A 16,038-nucleotide genomic window follows, 5' to 3' on the forward strand; every position below is an offset into this window, starting at 1 on the left:
AGAACCTTCGTACACCCATCAACAGCAGGAGAAGAAGAAGCAGAGAGGGAGCGACAGTGAGACAAAAACAAGTTACAAGGGGACTGAGTTAAAATACTATGGAGAAAGTCTGACAAAGAAAAATGCAAATGCTTCTTTGGGCAAAGCTACAGTTCCTACTTTCCAGTTTTATACTGAGACAAGCTTTACACACCGTGACCCCCACTTTCATCCATAAAACTGCACCAACTAACATTTTGATGTTTGAATTATAACCCAACTCTGTGGAGTACATTAAAATAAATTGCTTATACCTCAAACATAAAATGTTTAAATGGGAAGTATGTCACTTTAATGTCGTGCCTTTAAATGGTAAAAAAGACAGTCAGTGGGGAAACAAGATGACTGATACTGATTTTTTAATCTCAGTCATGACAAAAAACAATTAGGTATCTCAACCAAAATCCTGAAATACTATAATAAAATAAAGTTGTGTGTATAATTTCCTTGAAATTTAGCCAGTTTCACTGCTGCTTATCATGAATTAACGATGTCGGGCCAACCAAGCTGGTATACAAGAGTAATGTAGTAATTCAAATGCATAAGTATCTTTGTAAGTATGTAGTAAAAACAATTATATTATAAACTATTATAACTATACTTTAAAAAAAAAACCACAGTACTAAAAGACAAACTGGGCATGTGAAATTCAGAAGGAGCACAACAATGGGCACTTGGTGTTTGAACAAAGACAAAGCAGGCAGGGAAAAAAAGGAAGTTGAACAAAAAAACCAAAAAACAGACAGCAGATGAAGAGGTGGTGAGGAACTAGTAAAAGAGAAGTGTGTAGAAGGGAGATAAGGGAAAGGGTCAGAATGGGAGAAAGAAAGCAGCGGCGTGGAATGGTCAGAAAATCAACAGACAAGATCGACAAAAACTGAAATCCAAGAACTAAATATGGATGAGAATCTGCAGCCAGATACCCAAAGCAAGTGGTGAGGAGCAGGAGGCAGGGACTGAGGCAAGGCCAAAGGATTAACAGTCCTACACACCTCTCCAACACGCTTTCCAGACACACACACACTTCGTTCCCTCTGCTGTGAGGCCAATGGCTGGAAGATGATTCTTTGTGTTTGATGTAGTTCTTCAAAGCGCTCCACTGAACTGCAGCTGTTGCTCTCTTTTACACGCTTTGCTGTTTTACCCTTGAGAATGGAAAACGAACCACAAAAAGCCCTCATCATGCTCCAGTCGTCGGCCACACACACCATCAAGAAGTGGAGCTTGTGAGTACAGTATGTCTAAGCAGATTTTTAACCAAAGGTCTTATGACAGTGTAGCTTAGTTTAGTTTAATTTAGGTTAGTTTGATTTAGAAAGATCCCCGTTAGCTGTCGCGATACGCAGCTACAAAAATGTCACAATGCTTGATTTTTGGAACCATAGCTGTCATTTACTGCTGGCAGATATCTTACACTTGGAAAATGCAGTAAAGCACAGGTGGGGTGCTGAAATGACAACACAGGCCCCATTTATTCTGCTGAGTGACAGAAAGAAGGTGGGATGGGATTAAATCGCCCGGGTATGGCATTTATGACAAACACACACAGAGATGCACAGGTCTTTTAAAAGGACAGCACACAATTTAACAGCAGCAACAACAACAACAAAAAACACTTAAATTCTTCAGTTAAATATCAACAAATATTAACACGCTCATTTAAATAGCACCATTTGATGAAAACCCAGAGGCACATTAAATCCTTCCACCAACTTATCGTGTGCATCATAATTGGAAGCATCGAAATGCTTTTTCCAAACTAACAAAATGTGCTTGGGAGAGGGAAAAGCTCCCGTTACTCGACTGGGAGATCAGAGGTGAGATACAGAACGGCAGCCCTGCAGCCAATCTAGTGTCCAAAAAGGCTGATTGTGCTTCATGACACGATGCGGAGGACTTTTCAGAATGCAAACAAATGCCTTTGGCTATTCAGTGCAACGGAACAAGCTGTAAACACAGCGATTATATATATTATCCACTCATAATAATGTTGAAGGTGCCATAAGCGCACTGCTAAAGGAGTCCACGAATGGCTGCACATCATGTGTCAAACCATCAAGACGTTGTGACAACTCACTTTACTTTAGCCCTGTAATCCACATAAACAAGCTGAAAGAGATAAAAGGTAAAAAGAAAAGACAAACACTGGCTGATGGGCAGTTTCTTTAACCTCAGGGCCTCTCTGTCCCCTTAATAGCCTATGGGAAAAAGCCTGTATTACCTATTGGCAAGCTGTCAGTGCTTGTACCAGGAGTTGTTTCTCTTGGATTAAGGCCTTTTGAAAGCAACAAAGAAGATCTTGGTGCCAAAATAAGTTGGGGAGTGTAGCCGGAGGCACTATTAACTGCTTCTCTGTTTACCTCTTTAAGGCCAGGAGCCCACATAATCAATAATGTATTCATGTGGTTTTTAAGTGTTGAGCTCTACACCAGGCACCTCAGGATCAAAAGCACCAAAAAAGACAACAACAAAAAAAACCTGGTTAGACTCAGCATACTGAGCACATAAATGCTTAAATTAAAAGATTAAGTAGGGTAGTCCTAAATGAATTTCTTCTAATTGCACTACATTCAGTATTTTTGTGTTTCTGTGAGATTTTCTTCCTTTGTGAGTTAGTAAAACTGATTGTTTTTAACTACTAAAGTATAATTTACTACTACTCGTTTCTACTGCAGTCTCTGGTTTCCTATTAATAGTGTAGGATCGTGACTGAAAAAAAACAAAAGAAAACTTGATTCCGAGTCAGTGTCAGGAAGGTTATGAGTGCGCAGTCAGTCAATTACAGATACCCTGCACGCTCTATCATGCTGTGTTGTTCTATGTGGTAAGGTTGTAATTTGTATGCCTTCATATTAGAATAGCAAACCTGTGACACTACGAGTGAAGCGGGTTGCAGAGTTCATGACGAGCTCCACGTTAGCACAGATAGAAGCATGCAGGGTGATGCTCTGCTCACTGTAAAAATCCACACACGTTTTACGAATGACAAAAGTTATGATCGTATTTAATATTTTGCATTTTAGAAAGTAAGTAAGAAAATTATAATGCAACGCTGTTTTTTAAATACAAAAATCCAAAGAACATGAAAAAACAAGTCACATTAACAAAGTTCATGTTGTAGCTCCAAAATGTGGCGGTGTACACATCTGAATAACAAACAAAAGTCTGTTTCAATAGGAGACAAAAATCTCCTGGGGGCTACGTCAGGAAGAGCATCCTGTGTGAAAGTCTACCACGGAGCTAGCCGCTGTGGCGACCCCTTGTGAATAAGGTAGCTAAGAAAATGATGGAAGTTGAGCTAATAGGCACTGTGAATTAAATATAATCAAATACTACAAATAAAATGTAATTCGATTATTTAAATGCTAATTACATTACAGCCAGTTGGGTTCTGTCAGTATTTGGAGACTTGGGGACTGAATTGTGTCCTGAAACAGAGTTTTGCTTTCAGAATATCCCCCCTGGCCCCAGAAAGAGGTACAAAGACTCATGTGGGCTAAGTGGCGCATATGCCACAAATTTCCTTTCATTAGCTCCTGATTAACTGGAGCTGGTGGTGGTGGGGAGCCAAAATCAGTACTGATGTTCAGTGAAGCATTGGCTAATCATGCTTGGCCTTTGCTATCAAAAAACTTGCTAATGACCGGTAGCTGCTGGGGGCGAAATGCAGTTCAGAGCTGCTGAAAAGTCCCTTACAGCGGGTGTTTGGTCTTCAGTACAAACACAGGCACATCTGCGTGAAGACATACAGTGTCAGCACACTCTTCACCTGAATGCAGGATAAGCGTGAGTGCGATAGTGCATGCTGCATTATCTCTTTTTTCAATAGTCTCACTTAAATAAACATCAATGTAAGAGTTCTCTGTCACTGGCTGATAAAGGGGCAAATAAATCTAAAGCCATATCATGAAAGCAGTTTAAAGTCAGCAATTCCCAGGCTGGGTGCTGAAGCTGTGTGGTGACTAACAATAAAAATTTGAGCTCACTTTGCTTTATTCTTATTAACTCCTGAAAGCAGATCCAAAAACTGTTAATATTAAGCAAATTCACAGCTCATAACCTGCCTACGAATAGACATAAGCCACAATATTTAAAACCCAGCACGTTAAGCTTTGACTTTTTATTTCCAATAACTGACTGAGACAATCAGTTAATTACTATCTATTGTATGTGATATCTATATTAAAGCTAAAGAACAGGGGGGAGGGAAATAAAGACACACCACAGCACTGACTTCTTTGCACTAAGGATTTTGGCTTAATTAGAAAAAAATAACAACGAGTTAACTTTAATACTAAGAAAGCACCTTTATGAACACACAATCAGATAAGCCTGCTCAAGGCGACATGCCCATTTCAGCCTTCCAATATAGGACCCTATTTAACATGACAACAATTTAAATTTTGATAAGGCTGCAGGAAGAAGAGAGAGTGCGCGTGAAAGTGGAGCAGAAGAACTGACATTTATTTAGAACAAACAGTAGATGGAAATAACTTGGATTTATTCTCTCTCTTTTCTGGCAAGCATTATTACTGCAGGCAGGGACTGTCTGTGTGTGTGTGTGTCTACGTGAGCCATTTATTCTAATTGTGAGAAAAATTGAAAGCCATAGAACACAAACACATTTTACGGAATGAAGGTATATTGGTCTGTTCTTACAATTTTCACAAAGCTGGAATGAAGTTAAGGTGAATGAGGAAAACGATTAAAAAAAAAAAGCAGCATTTGCCAGCGAAAAGTCATATGGGTTAGCGTCAGCGGTCAAGTGGTCCTGGCGAATGAGATAAAACTGAACTATTTGGTTCACTAAAAAGCAGCATTTTAATTTGCTTGTGTTATTGCTGAAAAAAACCCCAAAGAAAACTTGATTCCGAGTCAGGAAACAGAACGGGGAGGAAGTGTTCAAAAATGGGCAACCAAGGAAACACAGAGAACACTATTATTTTCTTTGACGTATAAGCAATTCAGTGTTAAATATTTTCTACACGAAATCATGCAGTCACAGAGTTACAGGAGCTCTAGTGCCACTAGAAAACACTTACAGCTTAATTGCAAGGTTTCAGGCAGAAACGGGAAAATCATTTTAAAAAATGCCACTTTTAGCAGCTAAAACAACAGAATAAAAATAACAGTTTTAAACTTTGCAACTAATTGTTATTTTCCTTGTTGCCTTTTGTTTTTCTGATGGATCATTTTAAAGTTACAGTCCATTAGGTGTTCATGGAAACCAACTGTGTTTTCACAATAGCTGTTTTATGCATTTCCTTCTTCTGTTCTGTGGTTATCTAGTCATAATAGAAGTTACTGGTAGAGTCTGCCATTGGCACATGCCACTGCCACGAGGGGCTTAGAGTAAATGATGAATAGATTCATTATTACTGTTTTTGTTGGCTTCTCTTGACTGCTCTTTGCAATTAACTGACGGCCGTCTTGTACATCCTATTTATGGGGCATAGCACTAAAAAGAACTGGACTACTTTTATTATGAAGCATCGTGGCTTTTATGATGATATGTCACCAAGTGGCGCTGTCATATAAATCTTTTTGAACCATGAACAGTGGGATTAACAGCTGCAGGCAACAAGCTGCACACTTCCAACTCATCGACAAGGTCACCGAGTCCTCTGGCTGAGCCATGTTCTCGGCATTTCCTATGATTCCTATGATATGATAAGAGAATCTCATGAAATGGATGGAAATTTGCACATTACTAACTTGTAATTGTCACTTGTGGCTGTTTTACCGATTAAGATGTACGTGTAGTCTCATCATAAATTTCTAAACGCAGAAATCATTTGATGTCTTTCCTCCACTAAAAAGTCACGAAGCGCCCTTTACTGCCTACTTGTCCATTTCCAACTCTGTATTTCTGCCATTCACTAATATTGATCCGCAAATTGATTACCAATGGATGATAGAGTAGTGCATGCAAATTTCGCATATACAACATTTTTGGCAAGATTAAGACAACGTATAGTGTATATGCCCCAGATCCTTTATGAACACTGAATATTGAGCACTTAAAATCCTGAGGACAATAGACTGCTGGATTTCTTTCCTCCCATTCAGTTGAGCACATTCACATTCTAACCCAGGCCTAACAGTGTCTGATTAGGTCGCTAACATGAAGACCAGTAGGACTCTGGTTCCTGACGACCTTGATCGATAACCACTGTGCTACATCATCTCGACTTTGAGGCGACACAATGCCGGTTGATTCCCGAACAAGACTGCGTCTAAGTGGCCGGCACCTTGTTGAGAAAAAAGGTAAAACTTTGAAAAGTTACAACCCTGATTGCTCATTTTACATCAGTGGTGCTTTGATTTACAATCAATCACCCAGTGAAGGCAAGGAGTATCTAATTTGCCCTCCACTGCAACAATGTGAACACAGCATTACTCTGGGGAGTGGATGTAGTCGATGGACAGACCTTAAATAAGCAGCAAGGCAGGAGTGGATGAACAGTAATGAAGGAACCTTGTATAAAGGTGCTGTGTGTAAACAGGGAATACAGTGTAGATATACATGCACAAGATTGGCGTTTTCTACAGTATTGTGCACATGTCTTGAGCTACCCCTCATTTCTTTATATCTGGCTAGGAGAAGCAATTTACTGAACCACGTGCAAACATGTGCACACATGCATACATGGAAATACAGTGTAAGGCAAACAGGCAATTTTACAATTTTAATGAGCTCTAAAGTCAATATTTGCTATGCTCATCTTTTTTCTTCAACTCTTTCAGGTAAGCCTTCTTGTCATTTCTTCAAGTAGCCTTCAGGAACAGTTCTCCAGGGCTTTTCAAGGACTTTCAGATACTGTTCCAAATGCTGCAGTTTTTTCAGACAGGTCACTTGTTCTTTTGTCCTCCACTTGTCCAGTTTCTTTAAATGTTTTAAGGACAGCCTGCACACCGTGCCGAGATATGCCAGGTTTTTGGCTAATAGCTCTTTGGGAATTACCTAGCTCGTGCAAAAATAATGATTTATTCCTTACAAACTGTGTCATCTCTGACATTTCTCATAGATTTAACTAAAGATACTGGAACAAATTAGGTGATTTTGAAGTGCCTAAAGAATAGATACTTTAAAATAGATACTTTTCTAATTGGTCTGCTATGTGTCTACACAACACTGGTTCATCCCAGTAGTTAGGTGTCTTTTTCATGGTTCAGTGATTCATAGGTCAGTTATAAGTGGTTCAACAATTAAAAAGCATTTCTGGTCAAGTAAAATGGTCAAGTACAAGAACTGAAACAGCAGTCAAAGAAAAGCCTGGGGACCTATTGCTCAACGCCACCTTAAAAATGACTCCTTGTTTAAAACTCTGACTAGGTGGTAGAAAGAAATAACAAGATTATCCATATTGTATTTCTGATTATGTGTTCCTGTACATACATTAACATAAAACGAGTAATAATCTGAAACATGGATTAAATAAAGCAGTTATCCTATTCAATCCACGCTGCAATCCTTTAATGATGATTGTGAATAAGCGATCTTTTTGTTGTTGTTGTTGTTGTAGTATGCCACAGAATCAAAGCCAACGCAGAGAGAAACAAATATTCTTTAGAAATCCGTCTCCTGTCACTTGTCGTCATTCTTGTTCCGCACGAAATGAAATAAAATATCCGCTATTGTCGGCTGAGCTGGTAGTTATCCTCATATTTTTCAGCACCGCTCCGCTTTTATTATTTTCACTCCATTCCATCTCTCTCCAAGCATACACAGTGAAAATAACAAATAACAATGTATTATTCAGGAGAAGCCAAATGCATAAATACATTAAAAAGTCTCAAAACACAACCCCTTGTCTGGGATTAAGCAGGTGTATGTGGATATGGATGTGTGTACATAATCGGTGTTTTGCCTGCAGATTTCAAAGAGGTGAGCACTGGAGAAAGAGCGAGCGAGAGATGAAGCAGAAGACGGGATTTGTCTTACAAGTATCAGTGGTTGCAGACGAGTGGAACAGCAAGTAAAGATGGATAGAGAAATTCCAAGCACAGCCCATTATCATGTCTTTATGTGTGTGTGTGTGTGTGTGCTGATAACAAGAATGTATATTTTTCAGTCTATCAGTTTGCAAAATGCCTGCAGTGTGTGTATATTTCACTAAATATGCCTTTGTGTGCGTGTTTATGTACTATCAGTAAACACACACACACACACAGTCCGTCAGGTTGTGCATGTTATGGTTATGAATGCCAAGCAAGAGTCAATGCCCCAGGGAAATGAAAGCACGAAAGCTGAGTTATTTACAATGACCTCTCGCCCCGTGTGTGTCTGTTAGTGTGTGCGCATAAATGTGTTCACTGATAACCCCGGAGAAATTTGATTACTTTCCGCATTTGTGTCTCTGTGCAGACTTGTTACTACTGATGAGAATATCAGCAAGAAACGGAAAAAAGAGGGAAAAAAATGAAAAGATTTTTGTCGTGAAGCCTCTGAGTGAAAAAGGAAGGAGACGAGGGAACGCCCAGAAAATGAGTGAAGGCGAAGGAGAAGAAGTAAGGGGTGCGTGACTAAGTCCTCTGTGGTTGAGTTAACAGTGAGCAAATGAAGGAGAAGTGAAAAAAAGAGAGGCTTGAGGAACTATGGAGTGATGTAGAAGAAGGCAAAATGCATGAAAAGAATAAAGGACGGAATATTTAAAAAAAGTAACAAGGACAATAAGGATTAAAGACAGAAAGAAAGACGGGAGGAATACTGGTGAGATGAAAGGACAGGGATCCAAAACAGGGAAGCAATGAGCACTGGAGAAACAGCGTACAGGTAAAGATGGCTTCAGTCAGTTTGACTGCAGAATTCTGTTATCTGCTTCGGCAAAGCCAGAAGTCATCTTCACCATCTACGGCTATTACACCAGCCCATTGTTACAGAGGCTGACCGGGCATGTCACTGGGGTAACAAAGGAAATCGTCTCAGCATGAACAAAATGAGAAGAAAAAAAAATGGGGGTGAAGGAGGAGTAAAGCAGGCTGGCCTTCATCTCCTCACTCTCCAGCTCTGCTCCGAAATTAGGATTTATTTGCTTGCAGAGGATTTTCACAAACCTCTTCTCCTAGCCAGCTTTGGCCCCAACAAGGGAAGATAAATCAGGGCTTTACCTGGCCCGGCCCAGACACCTTAACAATCGGCCAGACCAACAAAAGACAAAAGACCAAACGTACAGATGGAGTAATGAGCTTAGGTCACTTTCTTTGATTCCCTCTCTAAACAATGGTTTAGGAGCAAAAGGGAGATGTGAAGAGGAATAGAAACAATGTGTTGGCCCGCATGTTAGATTCAAATAACAATGTTTTTTCTGATTTCTTGCATGATCCAAAACAACATAAAGAACCATACTGAAAGATTTTCTTACACATACGCAGTACTGTGCAGATGTCTTGATCCTTATTTCTTTAGATTTTAGTAGCAAATTAGGAAACAGGTGCATTGATTTACTGAAAAATGTGCATATGTAGTATATAAGGCAAAAAGAGAGTTTGTACAGTTCTAAAAACATCTTTATTCTTCAACGCAGTCTCTCCTGGACAAGCTTTTGTAATGTCTGTAGGTAGTCTCGAGGAAAAGTTCTCCAGGTTCTTGAAACACATTCAAAGCTCTTCTTTGGTTGTTGCCATCCAACAGTGTTTATTATGAAGTTTCACAATGACCTGGAGGGTACTCTAATAATAAATGATAAATGTTCTTTTCTCTTTTTGAGTAAAATAAGGTTTGCATTCCAAAATAGACAAGAGATTTTTGAAAAAGCAAAAGTGCTTAATTAAAAAATAACGCAAAGGTGTATTTTAAGCTTCCCCTTTTCTCCTTTTCCCATAACTACATTTAACATGTAAACCCGCTCAGCTTTAACCCCACTTCTGCATCTCTTCTCCTCTCGGGAGTTTTCTGTTTTCACACACGCTCTGAATAAACGATTTGACTGGCTGAGTAGCATCACATGAGATAATGTAGTCACTCACTGTTGTACCTCTCTCCTGACCTCCCCTGCACCTAGTGACGGTGATTTAAACTAAAATACGAAATTTCAAATGGCATTCATCACTTTATAAGACCTGTTAATATTTATTTTCAGTCCAATTCTTGTGAAATTTTGCTTATGTCAGCATTTCCTCTGTGCTTCCTTTTCTTAGAATGGCTCCTTGATAGCCACCGCTCCACCGAGACCACTTCTGATGAGACTTCGGTAGATAGATCCAATGAAAGTCTCGGGTCCTGTGTCAGGCCTTTGCTGGATTTCTTTCCTGTTTCTTCAGGACATGGCTTTCAGATACTGTTCACCTGCTGTCGGTAACATTTTATGCATGTCACTTCATCTTTTGCTCCCACTTGTCCAGTTTCTTCAAATTTTTATGAACACACTGGACCCCATGCCGAGACAGACCAAACTTTTTGCCTAGTAGCTCTTTGTTATTTTAAGATAAGATAAGATAAGATAAGACTTTATTGATCCCACAACAGGGAAATTTTTGCGTCACCTCAGCTCAGGTACAGATATCAGAAGGAAATACAAAAATACAAATAAGTACAATCAATGACAAAAAGTAAGATAATACACTATATACAATGGTAGCATACACAGTATGTGATTATGGATATGGTTGGAAATATGGAAGACATAAACTATATGGCTTGACATAACTATTGTACCACTACTATTCCTATTTATAGACATGTACACACACACATGTACACACTAAATATACATATGTATACATATATACCTGCACATGTCCATACACATGGAAGGTCCATTATGCATGAAGTGGTGACCGTGGATGTTCACAGTGTCCAGTGACTTATGACATCATGATTGAGGAGTTATAGAGTCTAACTGCCTTTGGGATGAATGATCTGTGAAAGCGCTCCTTCCTGCTGCGAGGGTGTTTCTGTCTCTCACTAAAGGACCTGCTCAGCCCACTCACATACTCATGCAGTGGTTGATGTGGGTTGTTCATGATGGATGTCAGCTTTACTAACAAAATGCTGTCTTTGGTATTTTTTGTAGACTCTACAGAAGAAATGGGAATCAAATGATGTGTGACATGCTGCCAGTAACGAAGTTAATAAAGACACAATGTAAAGTTGGCACCTTCAGAAAGCCTGGAGAACTTTTGCTCAAGATGGCAAGAAAGTCTGGCACCTGAAAGCAAAATGTAAAAAATATAAAGAAATAATGGATGGCTCAAGAGTTTTGCACAGTACTGTACCGTTTGTAAAAAAAATTATCCTATTTTATAGGAAAGATTAACACTTCTTTCAATAGATATTCCCTTTCTTCTTCCTGATTGGTCCGTTTCATGCATGTTTGCCTGTTTGCGTGCAGGCACGCTGACAACCACACAATAAAGCGTCATTAGACACGAGACACAAAGTGCGCCAAAGTAAACCCGTGCATGAAAACGCTCATAACGACAACTCTCATCAGACACTTTGACATTTGTTTTGTTATATAAATCTGCTGCGCCTGCTTTTGTTTGGTAACGTACAAATACGTCAGGTAGAGGTGGGTGCACACCAACTCATTTTCAGTTAATCATTTGTGCCTCTTCCCAGGAACAGAGGACTTCATTTGTTTGCTGCAAAATGTATTTGAACCAGCTCTGATCTTTTTTTTTTAATATGCTACAACTAAATACAACAAGTAGGAGTGTACTGCTTTATGTTTAAGGAGCAGTTCACATCCCTCTCACACTGGGTCTGACTGCCTGCCTGCAGTATATAAGAGCAGACAGAGAAGCAGGTGTGGAGCACTGATGCCTTTCCTCCTTTCACTGTGAAGACTCGAGAGTGTTTCGGTGCTGGAGAGATAAAAACCTTCTCTAAAGTGCAGAGAGAGAGAGAGAGAGAGAGAGAGCAGAGTGGACTGACTGAGCAGAAGGTAGGGGGCCGTGCTGATAGCCAGCTCTCGAGAACACACACGTGCGCTCTCACACATACATAAAATCAATCTCCCATCGACCACACTCTCGAACCCCAGTCACCTCACCCACACGCGCATGCTCTCCACTTTTTTCTGCAGTATTTGTTGCACTCCATCAAGAAGAAAAAAGAAGTGTGTGTGTGTGTGTGTGGGGGGGGGGGGGGGGGGAGGGGGGGGGAGTAAAGAAGAATGAAAACTCCATGTTCCACTAGAGTGGCCACACAAGATGAGTTCTGCAGCACTTCTGTGTCTCTCTCTGGGAAAGGGAGTGTATTTACCACTCTGCTCTGATTCAACATTAGGACAGTAGACGTGGTGCACGTTCCCTAGCCGACTGTAGAACGTGCGCAAACACACAAACGTACGCACACACAGTTCCCCAAATGTCTCTTGTCTCTCTCTAAACCAGAAAGTGTCTGAGCTTTTTCTCTCTGTCTCCCTCTCTGACGTCTTCCTTTTCTTAACTGGACACTTTTTTTTCTGTCTTTTTTTTTTTTTATCACCTCGTGTTGTTATCAGTCACTCCTGCGGGGCCAATTTAAACGCGGCCTCTCCTTTTAATTTCGATAATATCTGAAGCCATTATGTGCTCACCGCCTGCCTGCTTGACTGCCGGAAATGTAACCCCACCGATCCCAAATCATCCATCTAGAACAAAAGAAAGATAATGAAGAAGCTGGGTCGGAGATGGTCTGAACCATTAAGGGGCAGGTTATGTGAATATCAGAGTGGAGCAGTGGAGGGAAACTAAGTGCCTGCACCTCAACAACGAATGGGTCATTTTGTCCTGCCCTCAGGAGGGAACTTACACCATTTTCTTGGAACTAAAATGTCATAATAGCCAGTTCAGTTTTATGAGTGAGGTGCTAAATGGACATGTTTTAAGGGGAATTTTCTTTTCACTACCGAGTGAAACTGAGCTAAGGTGAACTGTGCAATGGGAATAGTGGGAGGACATGGGCATCTGTCAAAGTCTAGGTTGTAAACAAGCCACCTTATTTGGTGTTCAAAGCTGTGACCGTAGCTAAAGTGCCTGTAAAAACCTCTTGAAAGTCGAAGCACAATATGTCAGTAATTAACTGGAGAACAGCACTGTGATGTCAGCAGCAGTGAAGTAGGAAGTAAGCGCCCGAAAGCCGACATTTGGAGGTGTCAGCATCCTGCAGATGTCAGGGACTTGCTGGTTACAGCTTCCTCCTGTTTGCAACAAAACACACCCCAAGCTCCAAAGTTGTACTTGGTGGTAACAAAATGCTCCCATGTGATGTAACTCCCATCCTTTAAAAAAAAAAACCCATAAGGGGCATAATCTGTGAGAGAAATAAAAACTTCTTTTGTGGCTTTCCTCCTGAGTGCCAGATAAGACTTGATTTGAATTGAACATGACGGCTTCACACAACGGTAGCCAATTCACTTACCCCGATGAAAACCCGCCATTCAAATCGAAAGAGTCAAACGAGGCTTCGCACAAAAGCACCAATTCAGCTGCCCGTATTTTCTTAAAGTTAAAAGCTTTCTCATTCCCTCACCTTTCTACCGCTCTTCCTCCTTCCCTCCTTTGCCTCTCTCTTCCTCCGTCAGCACTGACAACTCCATAATCTCAGCCAAGTGGCCCGTCCAAGCCCTCTGTAGGGGCTGAATTTATTGAGAGCAGAGTGAGAATCAGAACCTGTCACCTGGCTTGCGCTGACCTCCTAACACGCACGCGCTCTTCCTCTTTCACACTCACAGCGTATACCGTACCTGCTGTATGTACCTTCTAAGTGCAAACATCCTTGAATTCATTCAAACACACACATATGAATATTGATGAATGTTAGACTGTTGCTTACTCCTTGGCTGACCCTTCCATCCCACAGTAAAACACTTCTTTTAATTCTCTAGCCGTCTGCCCTTCTCAATTCTGTCTATAAGACATATGTGGGAGCTTTTAACGAGGATGTTGCAATAAATGCAAAAGTAAATAAACTGACCAGATGTTAGCTAGCTGTGTGGTTCGTCTACACTCACTCAACAGTGACTGCTTTCACTGCAAAATACAAAATATGTTGCAAATCAGAAATAGCAGAGGTAAGAAAGAAGGATGAATTTAAAAGATTGCTTTCTGATTTTCAAAGCTATTCATGTGTCACTCGGGACAAAACCAAATATTGTGAGTTTAAGATAATAAAAGCGCTGATAACCTGCTGTTTAAGCTTTAAGGTCACCTTCATCAGTACCTGGAAGCTTGTTTAAAACATAGATTCCCAGGGTTGGTTCTCTCAGCTCTCAACGTTTCTACCAATCAGAAGATTGGTAGAAAAATATAGCATCAGAAAACAGCAAATTTGTCGATTTTCAAAAGAACTGTAAACTCTGCTTTAAGTATACAATAATGGAACTGTAAATCAAACCATGTTGAATGGATCTTGGTGGAAGCTGGAGTTAATTAAATGAGTCATTTTTACTTTTGCATTGATTAAACTGATCACACCATAAATCACAGTGACACCAGTTGTGTTACAGAAGCACAAGTACATAACGTAGCAAGGCTAGAGCTAAGGATGCCATCCGCTGATTAAACACCACACACCTGTCTCCTTCAGATTCAGTGACTGCATGAAAATGCTGACATAAATCAGGCTTTACCATTAGTAATAATCACATTGGGCTCTCAGAATCACAGCCAACAGAGGAATGAAAAGGAAATTCCTTCCAGATGTGATGGGATAAGAGAGGAAGTCTGCTCTGGTGGCCAGCATGTAGTTATTACCAGCAATACTATCATTAGCATAATCATTACTATTATTTTTTACTTTATTTTTTTCCTTGTGACTGCCTGCTGTTTTGCTAAGGCCAATTATGGTGCTTCTGATGGCCTTAACCCTCCATAAACCATCATTAAACTACTTATACTACTTTCTCCCTCTGGTTTTGATCTTCTCTCGTAATCTGTTCACTCGTTCAATCACTAAAGTACTCTCTTACGTGCTCTTGTGTCGCACTCCCTGTCTTAATGTCTCGTTGCTCTTTCCTCTTAACATTATACCCTCCCTTTTTAAATGCTATTTTCCCCTTTCCTCCACTGTACCCTGTGTTCCTCCTGTCCTCTCTCTGTCCTTTCTATCGCTTTATTTCCACTCTGCCAGTAGCGGGCCGCCACCAAGCTTGTTATTAGTGCCAGGTTCGAGCCTGCACTGTAATCAGACCCCTGAAATTAGCAGTAGGCCCACACTGGCAGAAAAGGCACGATGCTGACAAACACTATAGTTATCATTGAGGCTGCTGCAATGTTGCAGCTTTGGCAGGAATCTGCTCCTTAGAGCCATGGATTTTGATGGGCTTTGCTAAAGAGAAGCAATGAGAGGTACAGCAGGAGTATTGGCACCCACTGGGGTTAGGGATAAAATACACACTGGATGGCTACCAATGGGAGCAGTAAGTGGCACACTTTTTTGTTTGTGAGGGTGCAGGTGGCGCTTAAGCCCTGGGAGCACAGCCATTTTGGAAAGACAATAGAATGGATGTAATGGGGACGTGTTTTATTATTGTGGGATAAAGATAGGATGGCAAAGCACGTTGTATTAGGACAGGGTGTAATAGAAATCCATTTACTTGACAATAACAAGCAATTTAGTGTCACTCAGAGACTTGCAGCTTTGTGTTTGTCAAATTAAGTGGCCGTGCTCGTCCTCTGGTGCAAACGTCAGAACATCACAAGTGCCGTTTCTGTCATTTGAACCAAAAATTCCAATCGCATTCGCCATGCTTTAAGATGTTAATTCACCTATGCTTGCCCACTTTCACCCTCATCTCTCATTGTGATGTACTGGAGAGAGTCAGTCTCAAATTGTTCAGTCCAAGAATCTGGATGTTTGGGGATCTTTTAAAAGGTACAGATCACATGTATGTTAAAGACAAAACTTCAGAGAAAGCTATTGACCTCATTTACAAATTTAGTGGTTTGTGGAGATCTCATAAATACATCAGATCAATAGTCAAAGCTGCCCAAACTATTTTCTTCTGCAAAGTTGCATGGCCATACCAAGAATTGAAATGTCAAAGGTCAAACTGACTTCTTTTCATCCCC

General features: G+C 40.5%; 1 protein-coding gene across 4 annotated transcripts in view; it reads right to left on the bottom strand.

The window, feature by feature from the left end:
- The window catches only part of agrn (agrin), a 259,074-nt gene that overhangs the window by 99,397 nt on the left and 143,639 nt on the right, over positions 1 to 16,038 (bottom strand). The gene's annotated exons all lie outside the window — the stretch shown is intronic.

Source organism: Neolamprologus brichardi, chromosome 20, assembly GCF_056152115.1.
Source record: "Neolamprologus brichardi isolate AB-2024 chromosome 20, ASM5615211v1, whole genome shotgun sequence".
Lineage (NCBI taxonomy): Eukaryota > Metazoa > Chordata > Actinopteri > Cichliformes > Cichlidae > Neolamprologus > Neolamprologus brichardi.